The sequence below is a fragment of the Vulpes lagopus genome, chromosome 8 (assembly GCF_018345385.1).
Source record: "Vulpes lagopus strain Blue_001 chromosome 8, ASM1834538v1, whole genome shotgun sequence".
Lineage (NCBI taxonomy): Eukaryota > Metazoa > Chordata > Mammalia > Carnivora > Canidae > Vulpes > Vulpes lagopus.
Genome location: NC_054831.1, coordinates 93613185 through 93629798, shown reverse-complemented (window position 1 = coordinate 93629798; position 16614 = coordinate 93613185). Strand labels below are relative to the sequence as shown.

The following is a 16614-nucleotide window of genomic DNA, read 5'->3' as shown; positions in this document are numbered from 1 at the left end:
CTTCATGGATTTAGATTAGGTAAAGCCTTCTGAGATGTAACACCAAACACATGCAGCAGAAGAAAAAGGAAAATTTCACTGGACTAAATTGGATTTCATCTAAATTAATAGCATTTGTGCTGAAAATGGTATCATCAAAAAAGTGAAAAGACAACCCACAAAATGGGGGAAAATATTCACATATCATATGTTTGATAAGGAACTTGTATCCAGAATTTATAAAGAACTCTTACAATCTAGATTTTAGAAGGCAAATGACCCCATTAAAAACATGGACAGAGGACTCAAATAGGCATTTCTCTAAAGAAGTACAAATGGCTGGTGAGCACATGAAAAGATGCTAAGCATCATTAGCTTTCAGGGAAGAATCCAATGAAAACAGAAGCAGTCCACATGAGAGAGATTACAACGGATGAGGCCAAGTTTTGAGAGAAAGAAGGAGTTCAAACCGAGGACACAGTTGGAGGATTTACTTTTGGAAAATAGTCAGGATATTTCTATAAGGCAATAAGGAAAGGGCAATCTGGTAGGCAAACATGTTTGGAGATGATAAAAGAAAACCTGATGGATTCCCCTTCCCATGGCTCCTACCTTCACAATAAATATTGAGGCAGGGTGATCCAAAAGAAGTGAAAAGCTGAATATTTCATTTAGCTCTGAATAATGAAGATTTTTAATAAGTTCAAAGTAGAATTATTCTTTTTTAACTTTCTAATTAAAAAGTTATATAGCCCCTTTATAGAAAAATTTAAGGCAATTAAAGAAGAAAAAGCTGCTTGTAGTCTCATGACCCTAATATAATCACCATTATTGTTTTGATGAATTTTCTTCTGGTCTTTTTTAAGCATTAAAAAAAACTCACTGTGTTCAAAATGTACAAGTAATTAGTATCTTCAAGTTTTGGTTTTAGGTTTTTCTTTTCTTATAAGATTCCCCACCCCTTCTTCCTGCCCTGCTACCTCATGATGGCATCTAGCCTTACTAAAGCAGACATTTTTAGGGGCTGCATAAACTTGATAAACAAATTTATTATAATTTAACAGTAAGTCCCCACCAATTGGACTTCATTACAATTTCCCAATATTATAGTAACTTCAGAAAAAACATTTTTATACCTAATATGGATTATTTATTTAGAATAAATTAACAAATAGAATTGTTTGGTCAGGAACCATAGGTAATTTTATACCTTATGATATAAAGTGTTGACTCAGGGATCCCTGGGTGGCACAGTGGTTTGGCTCCTGTCTTCGGCCCAGGGCATGATCCTGGAGGCCCGGGATCGAATCCCACATCGGGCTCCCGGTGCATGGAGCCTGCTTCTCCCTCTGCCTGTGTCTCTGCCTCTCTCTCTGTGTGTGACTATCATAAAGTAAAAATTAAAAAAAAAAAAATTGAAGTGTTGACTCAAATACACACTTGGGAAACTGTTTCACCTCAACAATAATTAAAATGAAAACAAGGTATCATTTTTGACCTACCATCAATTTGGCCTACCACATTAAACCAAAAAATTAATAAATGAAAAAATTTATATTAGTAAGTTGTTATGAAGTTTTTTATAAAGCAATTTGACAGAAAATATCAATGATCATAAACATTTTTACACTCTGGTTGTAAAATATTTTAAGGACATTGCCAAATTAGAGCGTCTTTTGCAAAGGTATTCAAGATTTCCAATTTCGGAAAAAGGTAGTCTGCTCAAAATTTCAAAGGTCAAAAATAAGGAAAATGAGCAGCCTTCAGTTGGGTATGACCACTATAAATTCAGCAAACAAGACATTACATAACAAATTCTATGTTTTCATTACTCATCAAAAACAATTAAAATGAGCAAGAAAAATATTCTCATCAAATATACAACTTGAACAAATAGATGAAATTTCTGCAACTTCAAATTTTGTAACAAATGGAAAATTTAACTATTGATTAAAAACATGAAAATATGGGTAGATTCCATTTGTACTTTTGCCCCAGTCTCTGCGTGGGCCTGTGAGGGCAGAGAGGGTGTATTGAAAGGAAGATATTAACCAGCAGGTCAATATTTCCGTGGGGAAGGATTTGCTTTTTTTTTTTTTTTTTAAAGATTTTATTTATTTATTCATGAGAGACACACACACACAGAGGCAGAGACACAGGCAAAGGGAGAAGCAGGCTCCATGCAAGGAGCCCAATGTGGGACTCGAACCCCGGAATCCAGAAATCACACCCTGGGCGTGATTGAGGCAGGTGCTCAACCGCTGAGCCACCCAGGCATCCCAGGGATTTGCTTTTTAATTTTACTAAGCTCTATTTTTGTATTTTTTTTGTTTCTAAATCAAATATAACAATATTTGAGGAACACAAACCTTAAATATAGTTACAAGAATATAAATAATATAAATTTTTAAAATAAAACATATTCTTATTTATTTTATGCAAAATTATTATATATATAAAAATGATGGTGAGCTTTATGTGTCAGCTTAAAGCTGACAGCCTTGGTGAGGCTATACTACTCAGTTATTCAATCACACTAATCTAGGTGCTGCTGTGGAGGTATTTTGTAGATATAGTTAACACCTATCATCAGTTGACTTTGAGTAAAGATTACCCTCCATGATATGAGTGGGTCTCATCTCATTAGTTGAAAGGCTTTCAATGCAAAAACTAAGGTTTCCTCAGCAAGAAAAAATTCTGCCTCAAGAACACAGCATCAGTTCTTACTGGCAAACCCCTAGCCTTGCTAATCTGTCCCATAGATTTCAGATTTACCAGCCTCAATAATCGCCCAATCCAATTTACTGAAATAAGTCTCTTTAATCCTAACGGATACATAGTTTTAAAAGCAAGATATTTTTCTTCTAAAATATTCAAGATTATTTATTAAAACTAAGTGTCCAATATACATCATAATTCATTAACATAAAAATTTAAACTCAAAGCATTTAAGTGAAATTGTACTTCAGTTTTTGGAAGTTTATTTAAATTCCAGCCCTCAATGTTCACCCAATTGCACTGTGAAGAATTGCTATCCTTCATTTAGATATATTATGTCAGTTAGGGCCGGTTAGGAAAAGAGAAATCACACCAGTTGATTGAACAACAAATATTTAAGGAATTGGTCAGACTGGTATCAGAGGACTAAAACACTGAAAAGAGACCAGAAAGGTAACATTGAAGATAGCACGAGTAGAAGTTACCATGCCTCGGGGTGGGAGAACAAAGAAGAAACTAGAAGTTTGGAGGAGGGCAGTGCAGAGCTGGGGTGGAGACTTTTGAACAGAAGAGCCACCTGGCTGGCTAGCAGATGCTGTGATTCTGGCTCTGGGACCACTGCAAAATGCTGGCCACAAACCAAGTATCGCTGCTGAGCTGAAGGGCTGTTGTGGAGGTGATGATGACAGGAACACCCAGCTAACAGGAAGGAAGAGCAAGCCCCCGCCCCCCCCCCCCCTCGCCCGTTCTCTGGCCTTCCAGCTGCCCACCACTCCATCGTGTTCCCTATTGGCAGAAAATAGAAGTGTAGTGTGCAGAGATCCAGTAACCACCTGAGCGCAAAATACAGAAGGGGGTGTAGTATCTGAGAGACAATACACATTTAAAAGTACAACAACTTATTTGGTGTTATAAACGTTCCTCTGTGACCATATGCAACTGTTGTGAATACGACATCAATTTGTTGCTTCCTCCAGAGCCGTGAATTAGAACACAAAGAATAACAAGAATGCTTGGCACTATTGGGAAATACTTCACTGTGAAAGAATCTGTTGCCTTCCTGCTTTCTGAGAAGAATTTGACAAGTTAACAAATTTGTCTTTTTCTAACCTAAGCACTTCTGCTTCTCAAATCTGCCCTGAACTCCAAAAGGATGTTGGCCTCCAGTATTGGCAGTGGAACAACCCACAAATTTTCATGGCATTTTGACACAGTTGCCTTTTGTGTTGAGGATGTAGGGCAAGCCATGTGAAGAAGGATTCCCCCGGGGTCTGAGCAGGAGCAGATGCTTAGGTTACAGGTTGGGCTGTGCCAGGGCTGATGGTAGGATCCCAAGTGGCAGGCATGCTCTCTAATATTTGTGTATGTGCGTGGGTATGTGTTCATGTTATGCAAGGTTTGCGGTGTGCAGGTCAAGTCTAGAGCATCAAGTTCAAGGCAAAATATATATATTTTTTCTTCTGGATCTAAGAGTAGTATCGCTCAGTGTACCCTGGCAGTGTGGGGAAATTAATGTCTCAAAGGGAGAAATTTTAACTGATGAAAGATGGGAACCTATGGATAAATTTTTCTCTTTTTCCCTCTTCCTTTCCTAAGATGATGCTGAGATGCCATTTATGTGGTTTCTCAGAGGCACAATCTCATGGTTTTGAGTTACCAATTTTTGGTGGCCAACTTGCTAGATCCTTTTCATGTTGGTTTTTTTCTCTTTCCCTGTCTCACTGTTTTTGGGCCTCACTCCTTTTCCCCTGGCCTGAATTCCCTGGTAAAGCATCCACACATAAACCTAGGGTTTCAGGCTCTTTTTACTGGGAACCTAGGCCAAGACACTGTCAGTACTCCTAGTGTGAGAGCCATAATAGGAGAGTGTTTGTATTCCAGTAAAGAAGAGTGAGGTTAGTTCTCTAAAGGACAGCCAGTTCTAGGGTGAGACGACCCTACTATCCCAGGGTAGTATCAGTGCAGGCTGGCCTCTACAAGAAGTATCTCCTGTGTGTGCTCTAGGGGCTTCTCTTCTTCACACTCACCTGGCCTTGCTGCTGGAGGGTAGAGCATATCAATCTGTCACTCCTGCATTTGGAGTCCTAGTCAGTTGAATGCAGATATAGGAAACCAATATAACAAAGCTGTCATAGCAGCTGGGCAGTGTCCAGGAACTCCAAAACATAGAGGTTTTACTGAATTGTGTTGGAGTATGTGGAAACTTGCACTGTTACTGATATTTTTCTAAATGCATTTGTGTAAGTAGACAAACAGCTTCACCATTGTTTTGCAGCAAAAATGATTTTCCTATCATTAGATTTCAAATGCGGAGAACCAAGTTAATCATTCTCAGAATGTGGCACACTGTCACTGTTGGCTCCAGGAAGTCTTTTATTTTATTATTATTATTTTTTAAAGATTTTATTTATTCATTCATGAGACACATACACACACACACACACACACACACACAGAGAGAGAGAGAGAGAGAGAGAGAGAGAGAGAGAGGCAGAGACACAGGCAGAGGGAGAAGCAGGCTCCATGCAGGGAGGCCGACGTGGGACTCGATCTCAGGTCTCCAGGATCACACCCTGGGCCAAAGGCGGTGCTAAACCACTGAGCCACCTGGGCTGCCCCTGGGAGGTCTTTTAGACATTAATGCTTAGCCTTCTTTTAAAAGTTATTTTATTTTATTATTTTTTTCCTTTGCAAGTTTTTCTTTAAATTTAGTAACATATAGTGTAATATTGGTTCCAAGAGTAGAATTCAGTGATTCATCACTTACATATAACACCCAGGGCTCAACACAAGTGCTCTCCTTAATCCCCATCACCCACTTAGCCCATCCCCCAACCCATCTTCCTATAGCAACCCTCAGTTCTTTCTCTATAGTCAAGAGTCTCTTTAAATGTCATTACTTTTTATTTTTATTTTAATTTTTAAAAAATATTTAATTTATTTATTCATGAGAGACACAGAGAGAGAGGCAGAGACCCAGGCAGAGGGAGAAGCAGGCTCCATGCAGGAAGCTCGATGTAGGACTCGATCCCAGGATTCTGGGATCACGCCCTGACCCAAAGACAGGTACTCAACCGCTGAGCTACCCAGGCGTCCCTAAATGTAATTTTCAAAACACTTTTTCATTGACAAGTTTTTATGCTTTCTTTTCTAATTATTGAAGTAATTTATTTTAGGGGCACCTGGGCGGCTCAGTGGGTTAAGCCTCAGACTCATGATTTCGGCTCAGGTCATGATCTATCTCATGGGTTGTGAGATCAAACCACACATGGGGCTTTGTGCTGAGAGGGGAGTCTGCTGGAGATTTTCTCTCTCTCCCTTTACCCCTCCACCTGCTCACTCTCTGTCTCTTAAGAAGAAAAAGGTAATTTCTTTTAATTATAGAAAATTTTAGAGGTTTAGTAAAATAGAAAAATATCCATCACCATACACCCAAATGGTACCTTTGTTAACGTTTTGATAATTCCTTCTAGTCCTTTCTCTATGCATTTGATGTTTTAGGATTTCAGTGTCAAAAGTAATATATGCTCATTGCAAAAGATGTTGCTCGTATAGAAAAATATAAGGAATAAAATAAAAATCACCCATAATTACATGTCCTAAATGTGTATCACTAACATGCTAGTACATCCTTGTGGTGGATTGTATGCAAAAATTGCCACAATTATCCTTCCTTCTTTATCCACTCCCTTTGCAATATGGCTTGGCAGCTCCTTAAATCAAGATGTGGTATCTGTTTTCCTTGCCCTTGAATATGAGGTGTTCCTGTGATTTACTTTGGCCAGTAAGATGCAGAACTAATATGCCAGTTCTCAGCTCAGGATTCACTCTTGATTTCAGAACCCTGGGAAGCAACGTGATCAACCCCAGGTTAGTTTCCTTGGAATGAGAGACCAGGAAGAGCAGAGATGAGCTGTCACAGCTGAGACTATCCTAAACTAGCGAGGTGCAGCCAACAGGCTGCTGACCACAGATGCATGATAAAGCTCAAGGCCAGAACCACCCAAATGACCCCAGCCAAAATGCTGCTCTACAAAAAATGAATTAAAGAAATGGTTGTTTTAAGCCACGAAGTTTTAGAATGGCTAGTTATGCAGCAGCAAAAGTTAATAATATGGGTTTTCCAAACTTCTTTTCTATACTTCACACCCATAGACTTTTTTAAACAACTGAACTAAAATTTTACTCTGTGCATTATCTTGTAATCTGCTTTATTTTTAGCATACAATACATATCATATATAAACTCTATAGGTGCCCACTGCTATGTTCATTTTAATATCATGATATATCAATATCATAATTTATTTCAGTAATTCCCTAGTGGTGAACACTTATTTTTCTACTATAAAAAAGACCTTGGGGTACCTGGGTGGCTCAGTCAGCTAAGCTTTTGCCTTTGGCTCAGGTCATGATCTTGGGGTCCTGGAATCGAGTCCTGATTTGGGCTCCCTGCTCAGCAGAGAGTCTGCTTTTCCCTTTCACATTCTCTCCCTTTTCTTTCAAATAAATAAAATCTTTTTTTAAAAGCCCTCAATAACATCTTGTAGTTGTATTTTTACAAATTTGTAGTACTATTTCCTTGGGTTAATTTTTAAAGAAATATTATTATTATTATTATTATTATTATTATTATTATTAAAGGTTTTATTTTTAAGCCACCTCTACACCCAAAGTGGAGCTCGAACTCATGACCCTGAGATCAAGAGTCTCATGCTCTATGGACTGAGTCAGGCAGGCACCCCTAGAAATATTGTGGGGTCAGAGGCCATGTATATATTTAAGGATATAAACACATGTTGCTAAACTTCCCTCCAGAGAGGTGACACCACATTGCCAATTCTGTTCTTTATCATCTCCATTATGGATTTCAGTTCTTCTGTTTCAGAGTCATTTCACCCCCTCTCCCTTTTCTTTTCATTCTATTGTCTTTCCATTTTCATCCATCCTATGCTTTTCTGAATCTGTTTAGAAGAGGTCAGTTACTTTGCCTACATTTAAGGAAGTAAAATTTTCCAAATTTTTTTCTTCTTCTCTGAAACCTGTGGATTATCTGAGTCTGCAGATGATGCCCTTTCTCTCGTTTTGGTATTTTTCTACAGACTATTATTTGTTCATTATTCTCAATATCCTCTAGGGAAGCAAGATTCATCCAGAGATCTCACTTGGATGTGTCTTTTGCCCTCATGCTGTTCTCTCTTCACTTGGGGTTAGTAGGGTCCATGAGTCAGACCTACAGAGAATGGCTGGCAGGTACACTCTGGTCTGGCCCAGTTCAAGCAGTCTTCCACCAAATGTCTCTGCTACAAGGCAACAGGATCTTCTATACCTATTTGTTGGCCCTCCCACCCTCTGAACAGATGTAGTTGTTAAAAGATTATCATCTCAAGCACACACTTCTCAAAGACTCCGGCTCTGTCTCTCTGTCCTTACCTCTAGGACTCTTCTTGAGGGGCAGTCACATCACAGCTTTGTTGAACTTTGTATCAAATGGCTCTGTAGTTACTACTTAGATCATCATATAAAGACATTTGCACTGGGTTCCCTGAGTGGTTAGTCAGTTAAGTGTTGGGCTCTTGCTTCCAGCAAGGGTCATGATCTTAGGGTCATGGGATCGAGCACCATGTTGGGCTCTTTGCTGGGCATGGAACCTGCTTGGGATTCACCCTCTCCCCTCTCCTTGTGCCCTTGCCGACTCCACCACCCCAACACCTGTGCACACAAAAACTCTTTCTCTCAAAATAAAGGAAAATAAAATAGAGACATTTGTATTCTTTTTTAAAAATTTTCTTTATTTATTAATGAGAAACAGAAAGAGAGAGAGAGAGAGGCAGAGACACAGGCAGAGGGAGAAGCAGGCTCCATGCAGGGAGATTGATGTGGGACTCGATCCTGGGTCTCCAGGATCAGGCCCTGGGCTGAAGGCGGCACAAAACCACTGAGCCACCCAGGCTGCCCCAAGACATTTGTATTCAAAAGTGACAGACACGATGCCCTCTGTCTATCTAGAGTTCAGTGTCTGCTGGAACTTGGCAATTCATTTGTACTTGCTCTCCAGCATCACTCCATGTTCTAAGCACTTGGTCAGCAATACCTGAAGTCCTCCTAACAACCTCACAAGGCAAGTAGGAGTCAGATATTCTTGTCCTTGAGCTTCATGGGGAAACAGGCATGGAAGGACATGGTGATTCACCTGCCTTGTTGGTGGGCATCTGTGCTTCCTTTGCTTCCACTCCAGTGCTTTTACAATGGCATTATGCTGCCAGTTTGCTCATGAGGTTTGCTGGGCTGCTATGGAAGGTCAATTTAGATGAGTCATTCAAACATTTGAATTGCCTTGCTGCTGCTTAGAAAGTGCCCTCAATGTAGGCTTCCCTGCTGGGCATTAGAGGTGTGGTGCTGAATAAAACTGCGTGCCACTCAGCTTGTCCCCAAAGCCCTGTGTCATGTGTTTACCATTCAGGCTCCATAAGTCTTAATCCACTTCATCCTCAGTAACAGCTTAGTCAGTATGAAGTGCTTCTAATAATAGCAGCAGATGAACATGCACAATACCTGTCATCTTGAAGGTGCTTTAGAAAACTATGCACTGCTGTTTCTGTGTCTGTCTGGTCATAACCTTAACATTGCATCTGGCACTTGATTTGCATGGTGACGTAGACGGAAATATTTAGTAACTGGGAAGTCATGGTGTTATACCCAAGCGATCCACTAGAGAGTTTAACTAGTCCCAGCTAACCACATTAGACACATCACCTGCCATGAACTTGCATTTCTAGGAGAATGGAAACCAGCCTTTACTAAGTATGTTTTAAGAATCTTTCAGTTTCCATGGAATTTAGAACTATAATGGTCCAGCAGGTGCAGAGGGAAGCCAGCTGTGAAAGGGTTAATAGGTCAATGACCTAAGGGCTAATATTAGAAACTCAGAAAGTGATCATTTGTCTGACTTACAGAAATGGAAGCTGGTAGGAAGAAGAAAGAAGGAGACAGCAAGAGGTAGCGAGACAGAAAAAAGAAAATCTCATCGCTCATGTTTCAGGAAAGGGGCCATTTAAACTATTGATTGAAGAGATCCTGAGGCTGGTGGGTTCCCAGGGGGTGAGGAGAATAAACGAGACAATTTGCCAGCAAAAGAAAATGTGGCTAAAGCGCTGTGGGATCCAAGAGAACTGGGAGGCATTTTAACCCCTCTCCTCATTCTGCAGATAAGATGTGGTCCTTTGCCCTGAGCCACCCTTCAAGGATGAAAGACAGAAGCAGTGGGGCCGGAGAAGAAGGATGATGACAGGGAGAGAGGAAGAGAGAATCTGAGATAGGCTAGTTTCTTCACGTTCATGAAATGGAAATATACATAACATATCAAATATGTAAACATATACAACATTTAAACATCTGTGACCCTTCCAGGAGAAAAATACCGATTCCATGATTTCACTCCATGAATGAATCCACTTTTGTCTATTTTGATAAATAAAATGTTATTCATGGACTCAAATCTATTTAGAATCCTTTTGCTATTCTACAATCTTATTGATTTGAAGACTTAATGTAAAACCTGTTCTCTGCAGAAGCTTCTCATTTTGATCTCCATATTATGACAGTTCAGTTGCTAGTCAATCATACAAAGAAGAAAAAATCTTTCAAGAAATGGGCCTGAAGATAGAAAACCATTGTAACATTTAATATACCAGTCATACTTCTGGAGGGGAGTATACTCAACATCAAAAGAATTGTAGTGGGTAGGGCGGTTTCGGGTTACACTTCCTTTTCTTCAGCCATACTTTTAGAGGAGTGCCATGCTAAGTCATAAAACCAGAATTACATGCTAAATTGTACTCACAGGCTTGGGTATGATTACAGAGGTTTCTGGAGTGACTAAATATTTTCACTAAATAGCTAAATTATGTATTTATTTTTTTCCCTTCAAATTTATATTATGAAAAATTTCAAAGATCGGAAAAGTTGAAGGAATACTTCAGTAAACACCCCTATATCTTCTTCATAGATTCGGTAATAATATATTGCTGTATTTGCTTTTTTTCCTCTGGACATTATCTATCTATCTATCTATCTATCTATCTATCTATCTATCTATCTATCTATCTATCTATAAATATCTCCTTTGAAATGAAGTTGTAGTTATCATGACATTTACTCCTAAATACCTCATCAAGTTTGACCCTTGTCATGCCACTAGAAAGTGAGAATTTTTGAACAGGTAAAGCCAAGTTTTGTTTAGAAAAGATGGGCAAGATGAATTGTTAATGTAACTTCTAGTAATGGAGGTTTCTAGCACTTAGCTAATACTCATATTGATTTTTTATACATGGTGCCATTTTTTGAAGCATGCATAGTACATTCCACCTTGGTAGTTCTGTTTCAATAATTTCAAAAGAGACAAAGCAAATCCACTGAAATTCTGTACTTTTATGTCCATTTTCTTCATTATTTGCTTTAAAAATACATATTTGTTACAATGTTTTCTTACACACACACACACACACACACACACACTAGAAGACAGGACTTGCTTTTTTTCTTCCCAGCATAGGAAGTATGAGAGTTATTTTGTAATGTGTGTTTGTCTGTGCTATGGAGAAAATTAATAGGGACACCTGGGTGGCTCAGTCAGTTAAGCACTTGTCTTTGGCTCAGGTCATGATTCCAGGATCCTGGGATCATGTCCCACATAGGGCTCCCTGCTCAGTGGGGAGACTGTTTTTCCCTCTCTACCCCCATCCCCACTCATGCTCTTTCTTTCTCTCTCTCAAATAAATAAATAAAATATTTTTTAAAAAAGGAGAGATAATAGATCTCTTTAACAGACTTAAGATCTTTTTTATTTATTTTTTACTTGTAACTAGTGTATTCCTTTTTTTATTTAAATGCAATTTTCCCCCCTATCAAAATACCATGAACTTTCTTCACAGAGTTGGAACAAATAATCTTAAGATTTGTATGGAATCAGAAAAGACCTCGAATAGCCAGAGGAATATTGAAAAAGAAAACCAAAGCTGGGGCCATCACATGCCGGATTTCAAACTGCATTACAAAGCTGTGATCATCAAGACAGTGAGGTACTGGCACAAAACAGACACATAGATCAATGGAACAGAATAGAGAACCCAGAAATGGACCCTCAACTCTGTGGTCAACTAATATTTGACAAAGCAGGAAAGACTATCCACTGGAAAAAGGACAGTTTCTTCAATAAATGGCATTGGGAAAATTGGACAGCCACAGAAGAATGAAACTGGACCATTCTCTTACACCATACACAAAGATAAGCTCAAAACGGATGAAATATCTAAATGTGAGACAAGAATCCATCAAAATCCTAGAGTTGAACACAGGCAACAACCTTTTTGAACTTGTCCACAGCAACTTCCTGCAAGATACATCTATGAAGGAAAGGGAAACAAAAGCAAAAATGAATTATTGGGACTTCATCAAGATAAAAAGCTTCTGCACAGCAAAAGAAACAGTCAACAAAACTAAAAGACAACCTACTGTATGGGAGAAGATATTTGCAAATGACAAATCAGATAAGGGGCTGGTATCCAAGATCTATAAGGAAATTATCAAACTCAACACCCAAGAAACTAACAATCCAATCATGAAACGGGCAAAAAACATAAACAGACATTTCTCCAAAGAAGACCTACACATGGCCAACAAGCACATGAGAAAATACCCCGCATCACTTGCCATCAGGGAAATACAAATCAAAACCACAATGAGATACCACCTCACACCAGTGAGAATGGGGAAACTTAACAAGACAGGAAACCACAAATGTTGGAGAGGATGTGGAGAAAGGGGAACCCTCTTGCACTGTTGGTGGGAATGTGAACTGGTGCAGCCGCTCTGGAAACCTGTGTGGAGGTTCCTCAAGAAGTTAAAATAGAGCTACCCTATGACCCAGCAATTGCACTACAGGTATTCACCCCAAAATTACTGATGTAGTGAAATGCTGGGACGCCTGTACCTTAATGTTCATAGCAGCAATGTGGAAGGAACCACAATGTCCTTTGACAGATGAATGGATAAAGAAGATGTGGTATATATATATATATATATATATATATATATATATACCCAATGGAATATTACTCAGCCATCAGAAGAGACAAATACCCACCATTTGCTTCAATGTGGATGAAACTGGGGGGGGTATTATGCTGAGTGAAATAAGTCAATCGGAGAAGGACAATCATATGGTTTCGCTCAAACGGGGAATATAAGAAATAGTAAAAGGGATTATAAGGGAAAGGAGGGAAGCTGAGTGGGACAAATTAGAGAGGAAGACAAATCATGAGAGACTCCTAACTCTGGGAAATGAACAAAGAGTGGCGGAAGGAGAGGTCAGCAGGGGGATGGGGTAACTGGGCAATGAGCACTGAGGGGGGCACTTGATGGGATGAGCTCTGGGTATTATACTATATGTTGGCAAATTGAATTTAAATTAAAAAATGTAAAAAATAAAAAAATAAATTAAAAAAATAAATGCAATTTGCCAACATATAGTACATCATTAGTTTCAGATGTAGTGTTCAATAATTTATCAATTGTGTATAGGTTTTTCCTTATTTTGCCTGTGACTTGAATCATCTTCCAAGGTGGAAAATGTTAAACATCATGTTAATACTTGCTGGTGATTAGAAGACATTACTATGTATGCTATATCACAACAACAGTTACCTTCTCCAGAAAAATAATTATATTCCTTTAATGTACTCATAATATCTCTGCAATTTTAACTGCTATTTTGTTCTCAGCTCATCTTGTACACAACTACAGATCTTAGTAACAGTTCATGAGTAGTGAGATTATAGAAGATAGAAATTATTCACTAGCAAACTACAGATGTCCTGTCTTTGTTTCAGAACACATCAGAGAATTTAATTCAAAGTTCTAAAAAAAACAGTTCTAAAATTTTTTTGACAGACAGATGGGATATGAACTTAATGAACCAGCTATAATCAATATTCTCTAATATGTCAAGGTACTCTGTGGTACTTTTCTTTCATTTTATCAACCTCTTCTCCCTCACAACAGGTCAACATGTGGCACCCATAACAAATCCTCAACAGTATTGGCCTAAAATTGGACAAAAGCCATTGTGGTTGGATAATAATGATATATAAAATAGAATGAGAGCCATCTGTTTTAGCTACAAAGTGGTTAAGCTATATATCAAGCCCCCAGGAACCTGGCTTTGCATTGTGTGTTGTATTGCAATTCACGTAGACATTCTAGTCCAGTGGTCCTCAAAGTTCAGGTCCCTGAGGATGACTGTGTGCCTGTAAAAATGCTGATTCCTTGGTCCTGGTCTTAGAGGCTCTGATTTGGCAGATTAGGAGTGGAGCCCAGGAACCTTCATTCTGTTGAGTTCATCACGTGATTATAATGCAGGCAATGATGGAACATGCTTTGAATTATATTGTTACTGGCACCTAAGATGCCAAGAGGGTGGGTCACTGCTAAGCCTGATCCATTACATGTGAACTGACTTAATACTTGTTTTTGCGGGTTGACCAGTGCTAATGCCTGGCATTGCATCCCAGATCAGTCATTGCTCAGAAGGAACAAAGGACTGGTATGCTGTAAATAAACAATCATTGTGTAGGCTGACTCTCAAAAGGATACTTTGTTCCCCTGTCAGCTCTCAATCTAACTTATATGATAGCATACCTGCCCAATGGTATTTAAACAAACTGTGTGTGTGTGTGTGTGTGTGTGTGCATGTGCACACGCATGAGCATAGCTGTTGGACCCAAGATTAGTATTTCAAGGATCTACCCCACACTTCTGAAAAAGTCTGCTATACTGTGATGTATTCACTCATAAAAATCATGCTATGCACCACAGTACAAGAAAAGCTAAGGGGCTTATGGGAAAAGGTAGCATCAGGGAGACAACACTCCAAAACTTTATCAGTTACACATTAAAGAAAAAGGTATAGGAACCTAATAAGTATCCCTGGGTGGCGCAGCGGTTTGGTGCCTGCCTTTGGCCCAGGGCGCTATCCTGGAGACCCGGGATCGAATCCCACGTCGGGCTCACGGTGCATGGAGCCTGCTTCTCCCTCCGCCTGTGTCTCTGCCTCTCTCTCTCTCTGTGACTATCATAAATAAATAAAAAATTTAAAAAAAATGCTGGCACAGTCTTACACATGTTAAATGGTTAAGAAATTCATAAGTAGCCTCATAACTTAGGAAATTCATTACCAGCCCCAAAAAAGGGTATAGGAGAGGAGAAAAAGGTTTCTGCTATGCTAGAAACCATTAAGACAAAGAAAAGGATTATTGCAGAGCTGAAGATCAAGTACCTGAGAAATTTGCCCAAAATATGCCTCAAAAGGCAAGGAAACTTATCTATGAAAAAGTTAAGCACCATAATAGGGAAAATTGGCAGATGTACAGAAGTAAGGTTTGAATTGTGAGGTGGCAAGAAAAATGAGCAACTTCTTTTTTTCTTAAATTTTATTTATTTATTTGAGAAAGCGAGCATGAGTGGGGGATGGTGGGGCAGAGGGAGAAGGAGAAGTAGACTCCTCACTGAGAGGAGAGCTTGACATGGGGCTGGATCCCAGGACCTTGAGATCATGATCTGAGCTGAAGGCAGACGCTTAACTGACTGAGCCACCCAGGTGCTCCTAAAAGTGAGCAATTTCTATGCAACCGTGGAACCCAAATGGGAATTTGTTTTCAGGATCAGAGGTATCAATGGTATGAGCCCAAAGATCTGAAAGATGTTGGCGCTCCTTCACCTTTGTCAGCTCTTCAGTGGCACCTTTATTAAGCTCAGCAAAGTTTCTGTTAACATGTTGAGGATGGTGGAGCCGTACTGTGTAGGGTACCTGAGCCTGAAATCAGTAATTGATCTACCAGTATGGTCATGACAAAAATCAACAAAAAGTCAGTTGTCCTGGGCTCTTGGATGGCTCAGTTGATTAAGCATCTGCCTTTGGCTCAGGTCATGATCTCAGGATCCTGGGATCCAGCCCCACATTGAGTTTCCCCCTCAGTGAGGAGTCTGTTTTTTCCTTTTCCCTCTGCCCTTCTTCCCCACTCAAGTATGCTCTCTCTCTTCCTCTCTCTCCTTCTCTCTCCAATAAACTTATTTTTAGAAAAGTCAATTATCCTGACAGATAACACTTTGATTTCTCCAACTCTTGGTAAATAGGGCATCATCTGTATGGAGGATCTTATTTATGAGATCTGTATGGTTGGAAAATCCTTCAGAGAGGGAAACAACTTTTTTTGGCCCTTCAAATTATCTTCTCCATGAGGTAGAATGAAGAAAAAGATCATGGATTTTGTAGAAGGTGGATATGCTGGTAACAGGGAAGACCAGATAAACAGTCTTGTTAGAAGATTGAACTAAGGTAACTCCCATGGCTATAATCTAATCTGATCACTTAAACAGTGACCACTTCCAAGTTGAAAAAAAAGGGAAATTTATAAATAACAATAAATATGGCATTTGGCTTTAAAAAGACTTCAAATTCATGGACATAGATGTTGAAAGGGTTGCAGCTTGTGTTTCACTGTCAGGTGGTAGGAAGGTAGATTATCTAAAATCAGGGGAAGGGGGATTGGACAAGATGGCAGAAGAGTAGAGGACCTCGTTTCATTGGTCCCCTGAATTTAGCTACATAACTATTAAATCATTCTGAACACCTATGAATTCAACCTGAAATGTAAGAAAAGAGTTGCTGGAATCCTACAAATAGAAAAGCAACCACTTTTTGCAGGGTAGGAGATGCGGAGAAGTGAATCTGAGGGGATATATGGGAAGATAAATGGTGGTGGGGAGGGACCCTCCTTAAGCTGGCTACTGGGAAGTGATAGACCAGCAAAACACAAAACCAGTACCTTCAGAAATCTGCTCCAGTGAGAGATGTCGCTGC

At 39.3% G+C, this 16614-nt stretch overlaps 1 pseudogene; it reads left to right on the top strand.

The window, feature by feature from the left end:
- Positions 1-16088, top strand: part of LOC121497782 — a 76449-nt pseudogene extending 60361 nt beyond the window's left edge.
- The last annotated feature ends 526 nt before the right edge of the window (positions 16089-16614 follow it).